A 13,357-nucleotide genomic window follows, 5' to 3' on the forward strand; every position below is an offset into this window, starting at 1 on the left:
CTGCCCCTATCCTTCTCAGTGATACAAACATCTGGGAAGGAAGAGCTGGCAGACGCCTGCTCATCATCATCTTTGTCCATCTTTCGAAGATGGCTCTTGGTGCCCCGGATGGTAGGGCCACCACATGAAAACCCGCCTGCTATAGTGTAGACCGGCTCCTTGTCGGTATCCGAACTACTAGCAGGCTCGGGGTAGTCTTGGAGGACTGACCCTTGTTTTTCTTTTTTGCCCCGGCTGGGGACTTAGAAATGTAGGACTTCAACAACCCTTTGTGAGCCAGACGGTCCAACGCGCGCTGAAGAATGAAGCAGTCGTTGGTGTCATGGCCGACCTCCTCATGGAATTGACAGAATTTATTCTTGTTCCGTGACTGGACAGAACTCTTCATAGAATTCGGCTTCTCGATGGACAGCCGGTCCTTTACCTTCATGAGGATGGAGTTGCAGTCTTTGTTAAACTCGTACTTGGGGACGTACGGTTTAACTCTTTCTTTTTCTTCTGGGACGGCTGGTCAGAGTCAATAACCGCCCAGACTTCTTTTCTTTTCTTGCTCTCTTCTTTATTTTTGGCCGGCTGAGCTGGCCGGCTGTCTTTCTGCTTGTCGGACTTCTTAGAGTCCGACTGGCTACCAGGCGAGCAGAGGTCGGTAGCTTGAATGTAGCTTTCCGCCTCCGTCGGGGCCGCCTGTAGGGTGAAAGCCCCTTTTCTGACGAGGTCGAACTTAAAAGTCGACCCGTCTCTCAGACCCTTGAAAAATTCTGTAAAAGCTACCTCGTTAGACAGCCCTTGAATTTGAATTCTTATCAGATTGAACCGCCTGACATATTGAGCGCAACCCTTCTCTCTCCCCCTGCTTAACAGTGCTCAAATCAAGGCTTGTTTTCTTAGCAGGGATGTTCATTGAGAAGTTGGAAGCAAACAGGAAGGCGAGCTTCCTGAAGCTATCGATGGACCCGGCCGGCAAATTGCCAAACCATTGTTGGGCAATGCCCTTCAATGTAGCCGGGAAACACCGACACCAAGTGACATCATCAAACCCCTGCAGGTACATGAGGTTGGTGTAAGCCATGAAGTGGTCTTCTGGATTGGTGGTGCCATCATAAGTACCAATCAACACATTCTTAACCTTGGCCGGCTGTGCCGCCTCGGTTATCTCCCGAGTGAACGCAGAAGGTTGTTCACCCAGGCGCAGCAGACGAAGCTGCCAGTCCAGTGGATGGACATTTGGATATGCCGCCTGACCCCCAAAGAAGGCCGGTTGCATGAAGTGAGGAGGATACTGCCCGTAAGCCTGAGTAGGCATATACGGGACGGCTCCAATCATATGGGGGCCAGAATAGACGGTATTACCGCCTGTCTGGCTCTCATGCAAGGAGGGTTCACTCCCTGCAGAGATGTTGTTGAAGCTGTCTGGAAAGTCGACGTTGAAGCCGACTCAGACAGCGATTGGTTTCTCTTCCGGTTAATAATCTCCCGAGCATCAAGAGTTGATTTTTTACTTCTCACCGGCTGTTGGGGCCGGCGAGTGTTATTGGTGTTCCCCCCAGGAAGGAGAATTTTTGACCAATCAATGGTCCTGGCTACCTTCTCCTTTGGATGGGGAGTGGGCTGTCGGTTTCTGACTGACTTCCCCTTCTTTGGAGGAGTTTTCTTCGCCGACTGACCTTTACTTGGGCCAGCCCTGCTTTTGGTGATCAGCTCTTTAGTTTCACCCTTGAAACTCGTCATGAACCTCATGAGTTCGTCTCGGGTAACAGGGGCTGATCCAGCTGCCGTTTGGGTTGCCCATTCCGGCTGCCCAGTAGGTCTGCTCGGACCCGCCTGGGAGGCACCCCGCTCCAGAGTCTCTCTGGGCCGGATGCGCTTGACTCTGAGAGAGCCGTCCTCGGCTGTAGAGGTTTCGACCTGAGGATCCTTATCCTCCTCATGGTCTGTAAAGACTTCTAGGTCTTCACCTAGACGGTTAGGGGGTACAGACTCTTGAACCATCTTCGAGGTACTCTCCCCACAGACGGCGCCAAATGTTTTGGGTGTTTTTGTCCCTCGGGAGAAGTACAATACGAATACTGGTCCGGGATGAGCTGTACCTGCAAAACAAACGGAGACACCTGTTGGGTGGTGCTCCGCCTCCGACAGTCAAGTTAGTAACTTGAAAAGGAATAAAGAGTACGGAAATTTAGGTGGGTATCTGCTTGGATTCCAAGCTAAGGTGTTTCTCTGATGTAAGAGAATGCAAGTGTAAATAAATGGTAAAACGTGCCCTCAAAAAGAGGGATATCTCCCTATTTATAGGGTCTTTGGGAATTGTGCCCCTGATTAGGTCACTGAACCCTAATCATTGGTGGGTTGCGCCGTTTTGCGGCATTCTCGGGATTTGGGCCTGAAGGCCGCCTTTTCCCTTGATTTCTGGAATGACACGTGTCAAGCAGGGATTAGTTCATTTTAAACCAATCGGAGGCTGACACGTGTCAGCTTCTGATTGGGCCACGCGGCAGGGTAAAATTACCCTAAACAACATCCAATTTTCTTTTAGACGACCAATATACCGGTTAACAACTTGCACGGATTTCATTAACTCAAACCTACTACGTACAAATATTTATGACAACATATAATGATCATATATGATTTCAAACGGCATTATATCGCCCCGAGGTGTATCCCCTAAAATTTTAAGACTTTTCTACACCAGACCCCGAAACCTCCTAAATTTTTCAAAAAGCGTGGATATAGCCTTTAATTTTCAATTTTTTTGACTTTTTTCGCTCGAAAATAAAAATTTCCGAAATGTTTACCATGGTCTCAAAACCCTCAATTGGGTGGGTGGAACCATCCAATTTTCCTTTAAACGACCAATTTATCGGTTTATAACTTGTAGCGATTTCATTAATTCAAGCCTACAACGAACATTTATGACAACAAATAATGATCATATATGGTTTCAAACGGCATTATACGACCTCGAGATGTATCCCATAGAATTTAAAGACTTTTCGACATCGAGCCTCGAAACCTCAAAAATTTCTCAAAAAGCGTGGATTTTTTTTGAATTTTTTTCGCTCGGAAATAAAAATTGTCGAAATGTTTACTATGGTCTCTAACACCCTCAGGGAGTCTAATTGGCTGGGTGGAACCATCCAATTTTTTTTAAACGACCAATTTCCCGGTTTACAACTTGCACCGATTTAATTATTTCAAGCGTACAAATAACATTTACGACAACAAATAATGATCATATATGGTTACAAACGCAATTATATAACCCGGAGTTGTATCCCATACAATTCCAAGACTTTTCGACACTGAGCCTCGAAACCTCAAAAATTTCTCAAAAAGCGTGGATATTAGCCTTCAATTTTGAAATTTTTTGACTTTTTTTCGCTCGGAAAAAAAAATTTCGAAATGTTTGCCATGGTATCTAATACCTTCTGGGAGTCCAATTTGGTGGGTGGAACCATCCAATTTTCCTTTAAACGACCAATTTACCGGTTTACAACTTGTACCGATTTAATTAATTCAAGCCTACAACGAACATATATGACAACAAATAATGATCATATATGGTTCCAAACGGCATTATATGACCCTGAGATGTATCCCATAGAATTTCAAAACTTTTCGACACCAAGCCTCGAAACTCCAAAATTTCTCAAAAAGTCTTCAATTTTCATAATATTTTGACTTTTTTTCGCTCGAAAATAAAAATTTCCGAAATGTTTACCATAGTATGTAATACCTTCCGGGAGTCCAATTAGGTGGGTAGAACCATCCAATTTTCCGTTCAATGACCAATTTCTTGGTTTACAACTTGCACCGATTTCATTAATTCAAGCCTAAAACGAACATTTATGACAAAAAATAATGATCATATTTGGTTTCAAATTGCATTATATGACCCTGAGACGTATCCCATATAATTTCAAAAAATTTCGTGACCGAGCCTCGAAACCTCAAAAATTTCTCAAAAAGCGTGAATATTAGCCTTCAATTTTGAATTTTTTTGACTTTTTTTCGCCCGGAAACAAAAATTGCCGAAATTTTTACCATGGTCTCTAATACCCTCAGGGTGTCTAATTGGGTGGGTGGAACCATCCAATTTTCCTTTAAACGACCAATTTCCCGGTTTACAACTTGCACCGATTTAATTAATTCAAGCGTACAAAGAACATTTATGACAACAAATAATGATCATATGTGGATCCAAATGGCATTATATAACCCCGAGTTGTATCCCACACAATTTCAAGTCTTTTCGACACTGAGCCTCGAAACCTCCAAAATTTCTCAAAAAGCGTGGATATTAGCTTTCAATTTTGAAATTTTTTGACTTTTTTTTGCTCGGAAATAAAAATTGCTGAAATGTTTTCCATGGTCTCTAATACCCTCAAGGAGTCCAATTTGGGGGGTGGAACAATCCAATTTTCCTTTGAACGACCAATTTACCGGTTTACAACTTGCACCGATTTAATGAATTCAAGCCTACAACGAACATTTATGACAACAAATAATGATCATATATGGTTCCAAACGGCATGATATGACCCCGAGATGTATCTCATAGAATTTCAAAACTTTTTGACACCGAGCCTCGAAACCTCCAAAATTTCTCAAAAAACGTGGATATTAGCTAGCCTTCTATTTTGAAACTTTTTGACTTTTTCTTGCTCGAAAATAAAAATTGCCAAAATGTTTACCATAGTCTCTAATAACCTCCGGTTATTCCAATTGGGTGGGTGGAACCATCCAATTTTCTTTTAAACGACCAATTTACCGGTTAACAACTTGCACGGACTTTATTAACTCAAACCTACTACGAATATTTATGACAACATATAATGATCATATATGATTTCAAACGACATTATATGACTGCGAGATGTATCCCCTAAAATTTTAAGACTTTTCTACACCGGGCCCTGAAACCTCAAAAATTTCTTTAAAAACGTGGATATTAACCTTTAATTTTGAATTTTTTTGACTTTTTTTCGCTCGGAAATAAAAATTGCCGAAATGTATACCATGGTCTGAAAACCCTCAATTGGGTGGGTGGAACCATCCAATTTTTCTTTAAACGACCAATTTACCGGTTTACAACTTGCACCGATTTCATTAATTAAAGCCTACAAAGAACATTTATGACAAATAATAATGATCATATATGGTTTCAAACGGCATTATATGACCCCAAGATGTATACCATAGAATTTCAAAGACTTTTCGACACCAAGCCACTAATGCTCAAAAATTTCTCAAAAAGCATGGATATTAGCCTTCAATGTTGAAATTTTTTTACTTTTTTTCGCTCGACAATAAAAATTGTCGGAATGTTTATCATGGTCTCTAATACCCTTCGATTATTCCAATTGGGTGGGTGGAACCATCCAATTTTCTTTTAAACGACCAATTTACCGGTTAACAACTTGCACGGACTTCGTTAACTCAAACCTACTACGAATATTTATGACAAATATAATGATAATATATGATATCAATCGGCATTATATGACCCCGAGATGTATCCCCTAAAATTTTAAGACATTTCTACACCGGGCCCTGAAACCTCTAAAATTTATTTAAAAGTGTGGATATTAGCCTTTAATTTTGAATTTTTTTGAGTTTTTTTCGCTCGGAAATAAAAATTGCCGAAATTTTTACCATGGTCTTTAAACCCTCAATTGGATGGGTGGAACCATCCAATTTTCCTTTAAACGACCAATTTACTGGTTTACAACTTGCACTGATTTCATTAATTCAAGCCTACAACGAACATTTATGACAACAAACAATGATCATTTATGGTTTCAAACGGAATTATATGACCCCAAGATATATCCCATAGAATTTCAAGACTTTTTCGACACCGAGCCTCGAAACCTAAAAAAATTCTCAAAAAAGCGTGGATATTAGCCTTTAATTTTAAATTTTTTTGACTTTTTTTCGCTCGGAAATAAATATTGCCGAAATATTTACTATGGTCTTTAATATCCTACGGGAGTCTAATTGGGTGGGTGGAACCATTCAATTCTCCTTTAAACGACCAATTTCCCGGTTTAAAACTTGCACCGATTTAATTAATTCAAGCGTACAAAGAACATTTATGACAACAAATAATGATTATATATGGTTCTAAACGACATTATATAACCCTCAGTTGTATCCCATAATATTTCAAGACTTTTTGACGCAGTACTAAACCTTGAAACCTACAAAATTTCTGAAAAAGCGTGGATATTAGCCTTCAATATTGAAATTTTTTGACTTTTTTTCGCTCAGAAATAAAAATTGCCAAAATGTTTGTCATGGTCTCTAATACCCTCCGAGAGTCCAATTTCGTGGGTGGAACCATCCAATTTTCCTTTAAACGACCAATTTATCGGTTTACAACTTGCACCGATTTAATTAATTCAAGTCTACAACGAACATTTATGACAACAAATAATGATCATATATGGTTCTAAACGGCATTATATGACCCCGAGATGTATCCCATAGAATTTCAAGACTTTTCGACACCGAGCCTCGAAACCTCAAAAAAATTTCAAAAAGCGTGGATATTAGTCTTCAATTTTGAAATTTTTTGACTTTTTTTCGTTCGGAAATTAAAATTAAAATTGCCGAAATTTTTACCATGGTCTCTAATACCCTCCGGGAGTCCAATTGGGTGGGTGGAACCATCTAATTTTTCTTTAAACGACCAATTTCCAAGTTTACAACTTGCGTCGATTTAATTAATTCAAGCGTACAACGAACATTTATGATAACAAATAATGATAATATATATGGTTCCAAACGGAATTATTTGACCCCAAGATTTATTCCATAGAATTTTAAAACTTTTCGACACCGAGCCTCGAAACCTCTGAAATATCTCAAAAAGCGTGGAAAATAGCCTTCAATTTTGAAAAATTTTGACTTTTTCTCGCTCGGAAATAAAAATTGCCGAAATGTTTACCATTGTCTCTAATACCATCCGGGAGTCCAATTGGGTGGGTGGAACAATCTAATTTTCCTTTAAACGACCAATTTACCAGTTTACAACTTGCACCGATTTCATTAATTTTAGCCTATAACGAACATTTATGACAACAAATAATGATCATATATGGTTCCAAACGGCATTATATGACCCCGATATGTATTCCCATAGAATTTTAAAACTTTTCGACACCGAGCCTCGAAACCTCCAAAATTTCTCAAAAAGCTTGGATATTAGCCTTCAATTTTGAAATTTTTTGTTTTTTTTCGCTCGGAAATAAAAATTGCCAAAATTTATACCATAGTCTCTAATACCCTCCAGGAGTCCAATTGGGTGGGTGGAACTATCCAATTTTCCTTTAAACGACCAATTTCCCGGTTTACAACTTGCACTGAATTCATTAATTCAAGCCTACAACGAACATTTATGACAACAAAGAATGATCATATATGGTTTCAAACGACATTATATAACCCCGAGATGTATCCCATAGAATTTCAAGACTTTTCGACACCGAGCAATGAAACCTCCAAAATTTCTCAAAAAGAATGGATATTAGCCTTCAATTTTGAAATTTTTTGACTTTTTTCGCTCGGAAATAAAATTTGCTGAAATGTTTACCATAGTCTCAAATATCCTCCAGGAGTCCAATTGGATGGGTGAAACCATCCAATTTTCCTTTAAACGACCAATTTCCCAGTTTACAACTTGCGTCGATTTAATTAATTCAAGCGTACAACGAACATTTATGATAACAAATAATGATCATATATATATATATATATATATATATATATATATATATATGGTTCCAAACGGCATTATATGACCACGAGATTTATTCCATAGAATTTTAAAACTTTTCGACACCGAGCCTTGAAACCTCTGAAATATCTCAAAAAGCGTGGATATTAGCCTTCAATTTTGAAATTTTTTGACTTTTTTTTGCTCGTAAATAAAAATTGCCGAAATATTTACCATGGTCTCTAATACCCTCCGGGAGTCCAATTTGGTGGGTGGAACCATCCAAATTTCCTTTAAACAACCAATTTACCGGTTTACAACTTGCACCGATTTAATTAATTCAAGCCTACAACGTACATTTATGACAACAAATAATGATCATAAATGGTTCCAAACGACATTATATGACCCCGAGATGTATCCCATAGAATTTCAAAACTTTTCGACACTAAGCCTCGAAAACTCCAAAATTTCTCAAAAAGCATGGATATTAGCCTTCAATTTTTAAATTTTTTTGACCTTTTTCACTCGGAAATAAAAATTGCCGAAATGTTAACCATGGTCTCTAATACCTACCGGGAGTTCAATTAGGTGGGTAGAACCATCCAATTTTCCGTTAAACGACCAATTTCTTGGTTTACAACTTGCACCGATATCATTAATTCAAGCCTACAACGAACATTTATGACAACAAATAATGAACATATTTGGTTTCAAAAAGCATTATATGACCCTGAGATGTATCCCATAGACTTTTCGACACCGAGCCTCGAAACCTCAAAAATTTCTCAAAAAGCGTGGATAATAACCTTCAATTTTGAAAATTTTTGACTTTTTTCGCTCGGAAATTAAAATTGCCGAAATTTTGACCATGGTCTCTAATACCCTCCGTTTATTCCAATTGGGTGGGTGGAACCATCCAATTTTCCGTTATCGACCAAATTATCAGTTTATAACTTGCACGGATTTCATTAACTCAAACCTACTACGAATATATATGACAACATATAATGATCATATATGATTCCAAACGGCATTATATAACCTCGAGATGTATTCCCTAAAGTTTTAAGACATTTCTTCACCGGCCCCAAAACCTTCAAAATTTCTCAAAAAGCGTGTATATTAGCCTTCAATTTTGAATTTTTTGACTTTTTTTCTTTCGGAAATAAAAATTGCTGAAATGTTGACCATGGTCTCTAATATCCTCCTGGATTCCAATTGGGTGGGTTGAACCATCCAATTTTCCTTTAAATGACCAATTTACATGTTTACAACTTGCCCCGATTTCATTAATTCAAGCCTACAACGAATATTTATGACAACAAATAATGATCATATATGGTTCCAAACGGCATTATATGACCCCCGAGATATATTTCATAGAATTTCAAGACTTTTTGACACCGAGTCTCGAAACCTCCAAAATTTCTCAAAAAGCGTGGATAATAGTCTTAAATTTTGAATTTTTTTGTTTTTTTTCGCTCGGAAATTTTTCTTTAAACGACCAATTTCCTGGTTTACAACTTGCACCGTATTCATTAATTCTAGCCTACAACGAACATTTATGACAACAAATAATGATTATATATGGTTCTAAACGAAATTATATGACCCCGAGATGTATCCCATAGAATTTCAAGACTTTTCGACACCGAGCCTCGAAACCTCAAAAATTTCTCAAAAAGCGTGGATATTAGTCTTCAATTTTGAAATTTTTTGACTTTTTTTTGCTCGGAAATTAAAATTACTGAAATGTTTAGCATGGTCTCTAATACCCTCCAGAAGTCCAATTGGGTGGAATGAACCATCCAATTTTCCTTTAAACGACCAATTTCCCAGTTTTCAACTTGCGTTGATTTAATTAATGCAAGCGTACAACGAACATTTATGATAACAAATAATGATCATATTGTAAACACAAATTTTAAATCTGTAAAATATAGATTCAAAACAAATGCAACAAAGAATTAATTTTATTAATTTGATAATTTAGGGTACAATTTCTAATTTGCTCCTCTGATTCGATCTCCACTTTATCTTTGACTTGTTTCACGGGCTGAGTTGACTCTTGATTGAGGGCCGACGAGGCTTGATCTCTATCGAAGATATCTGATGTAGACCTCTGACTTGGGTTGTTGATTGAGGGTCGACGAGGCTTGATCTCGATCAATGAAGATTTGATGTAGAGGTTGAACCGGAGTTCTTGATGATTTGATGTTCTTCTTTCCTTCGTGTTGAGGGCCGTCGAGGCTTGATCTCTTCCACGAGTGATCTTCTAGAGTAGAACAACACGTCGAATTCTTGTTGTTATTCTTTTAGGCTTTGAGATGTTTTCTCTAAAATGGTTTAGAGTATTTGATGAGAGGTTTTCTGTGGAGAGAGGTTTCGAGTGTTTGAGAGGTTTCTTTGAAAAGGTTTTGAATATTTGAGAGAATCTTTCTATGTATTTTGTATCTAATTATTTTCCTCTCTAGGTTTCCTCTGAATTTTTCCATTGAAGAGAGCTCTATTTATAGAGTGTATGACACCTAGGGTTAGGGTTGAATGTACATTGGAATTGGGCCTTTGACTTGGTAATCTTGACTCATTTATGTAGCTTAACTCAATTAAATAGGTTTTTACTATTAAATGAACAAATTTAATCAAAATAATTAAAATGGGCTAATTTATATTATTTCACCCAAAATAATTAATTTTAAATAAATAGTCAAACCATTAAGTCAACAAATTGACTTTTGACCCATATAATATCCAATGTGGCATTTATATAAATTTTTCGTGCCTACACATATATATATGGTTCCAAACGACATTATATGACCACGACATTTATTCTATAGAATTTTAAAACTTTTCGACACCGAGCCTCAAAACCTCCGATATATCTCAAAAAGCATGGATATTAGTCTTCAATTTTGAAAATTTTTGACTTTTTTTCGCTCGGAAATAAAAATTGCTGAAATGTTTACCATGGTCTCTAATACCCACCGGGAGTCCAATTTGGTGGGTGGAACCATCCAATTTTCCTTTAAACGACCAATTTACCGGTTTATATAACCCCGAGATTTATGACAACAAATAATGATCATATATGGTTCCAAACGGAATTATATGACCCCGAGATGTATCCCATAGAATTTCAAAACTTTTCGACACCAAGCCTCGAAACCTCCAAAATTTCTCAAAAAGCCTTCAATTTTTAAATTTTTTGACTTTTTTCGCTCGGAAATAAAAATGTCGAAATGTTTACCATGGTCTCTAATACCTTACGGAAGTCCAATTAGGTGGGTAGAACCATCCAATTTTCCGTTAAATGACCAATTTCTTTGATTACAACTTGCACCAATTTAATTAATTCAAGCCTACAACGAACATTTATGACAACAAATAATGATCATATATGGTTCCAAACGGAATTATATGACCCCGAGATGTATCCCATAGACTTTCAAGACTTTTCGACACCAAGCCTCGAAACCTCAAAAATTTCTCAAAAAGCGTGGTTAATAGCCTTCAATTTTGAAATTTTTTGATTTTTTTTTCGCTCGGAAATTAAAATTGCCGAAATGTTTACCATAGTCTCTAATACCCTCCAGGAGTCCAATTGGGTGGGTGGAACCATCCAATTTTCCCTTAAAAGACCAATTTCCCGGTTTACAACTTGCACTGAATTCATTAATTCAAGCCTACAAACGAACATTTATGACAACAAATAATGATCATATATGGTTCCAAACGACATTATATGACCCTGAGATGTATCCCATAGAATTTCAAGACTTTTCGACATCGAGCCTCGAAACCTCCAAAATTTCTCAAAAAGCGTGGATATTAGCCTTCAATTTTGAAAATTTTTGACTTTTTTTCGTTCGGAAATAAAAATTGTCGAAATGTTTACCATGGTTTCTAATACCCTTCGTGATTCCAATTGGGTGGGTGGAACCATCCAATTTTCCTTTAAACGACCAATTTACTGGTTTACAACTTGCACCGATTTCATTAATTCAAGCCTACAACGAACATTTATGACAACAAATAATGATCATATATGGTTCCAAACGGCATTAGATGACCTCGAGATGTATCCCATTGAATTTCAAGACTTTTCGACACCGAGCCTCGAAACCTCCAAAATTTCTCAAAAAGTGTGGATATTCAATTTTTAAATTTTTTGACCTTTTTTCGCTCGGAAATAAGAATTGCCGAAATTTTAACCATGGTCTCTAATACCTTCCGGGAGTCCAATTGGGTTGGTGGAACCATCCAATTTTCCGTTAGACGACCAATTTTCCGGTTTACAACTTGCACCGATTTCATTAATTCAAGCCTACAACGAACATTTATGACAACAAATAATGATCCCATATGGTTTCAATCAGCATTATATGACTCCGAGATGTATCTTATAGAATTTCAAGACTTTTCGACACCGAGCCTCGAAACCTCCAAAATTTCTCAAAAAGCGTGGATTAAAAGGCCAATTTACGGTTTACAACAACGAATTTAATTAACTTGCACCAAAATTGACCCAAAACCGTTTTAACCCGTATAAACCTGAATTTAACCCGACTTGTTACTACCCTGCCCTGAATTCAACTCGACTCGTTCCTAACTCGACCCGAATTTAACCCAACCTCTTACAAACTCGACTCGAAATCAACCCGACTTGTTATTGACCAGACCCAAATTCAACCCGACTTGTTTTTTACTCGACCCGAATTGTACCAGACCTATTACTTACCCGACCCAAAAATTCAACCCGATCTGTTATTGATCCGACTCGTAATTAACACGACTTGTTATTAACCCGACCTAAATTCAACCCAAATTGTTTCTGACCCGATTTCAAATCACCTTAAATACAATTTAGACCACCTTATTATTGTTGATCAAATCATTTTGTCTAGGGAGACCAAGTCGGTCCAGGCCAGCAAAAGAAAGGAGCACAATTCTCAAATTTATGAGTTAAATATAGTATACATTTGTTGTATGGTCAAAGGAGATAATTATCTTCCTAAATTATAGACTATAGTTCCCTAGTATATTGCCATATATGTTATAGTCAAAGGAAATAATTAGCTTGATAAAAATGATGATTATCTATTTATAGTTAGTTGAACCCTAATATGACCTGACTTGGAAATGTAACCTACAAATTTTTTACTTGAACATAACCCGACTTGAATCTAAGAATGACCCGACTTGGAAATGACCCAACCTGATTATAACCCGCAAATTATTTACTTGAACCGAACCCGACTTGAACCCGATAATGACCCGACCTGATTATAGTTTGCAAATTATTGACTAGAACCGAACCCGACTCAAACCCGAAAATGACCCGACCAGATTCTAATGCGCAAATTATTGACTTGAACCGAACTCGACTCAAACCCGAGAATGACCCAACCAGCTAGATTCTAACGCGCAAATTATTGACTTGAACCAAACCCGACTTGAACTCGAGAATTACCCTAACCCGTTTTAACCCGTGAAAACCTGAATTAAACCCGACCTATTGTTCACCCGACTCAAATGTAACCCGATAAGAAGTATGATCCGACGTAACCCGACTCAAGCATGACCCAACCCAAACCCGACCCGCATAGGTTATGGAATTAATCTGAATTGACC

The sequence above is a fragment of the Chenopodium quinoa genome, unplaced genomic scaffold (assembly GCF_001683475.1).
Source record: "Chenopodium quinoa cultivar QQ74 unplaced genomic scaffold, ASM168347v1, whole genome shotgun sequence".
Lineage (NCBI taxonomy): Eukaryota > Viridiplantae > Streptophyta > Magnoliopsida > Caryophyllales > Amaranthaceae > Chenopodium > Chenopodium quinoa.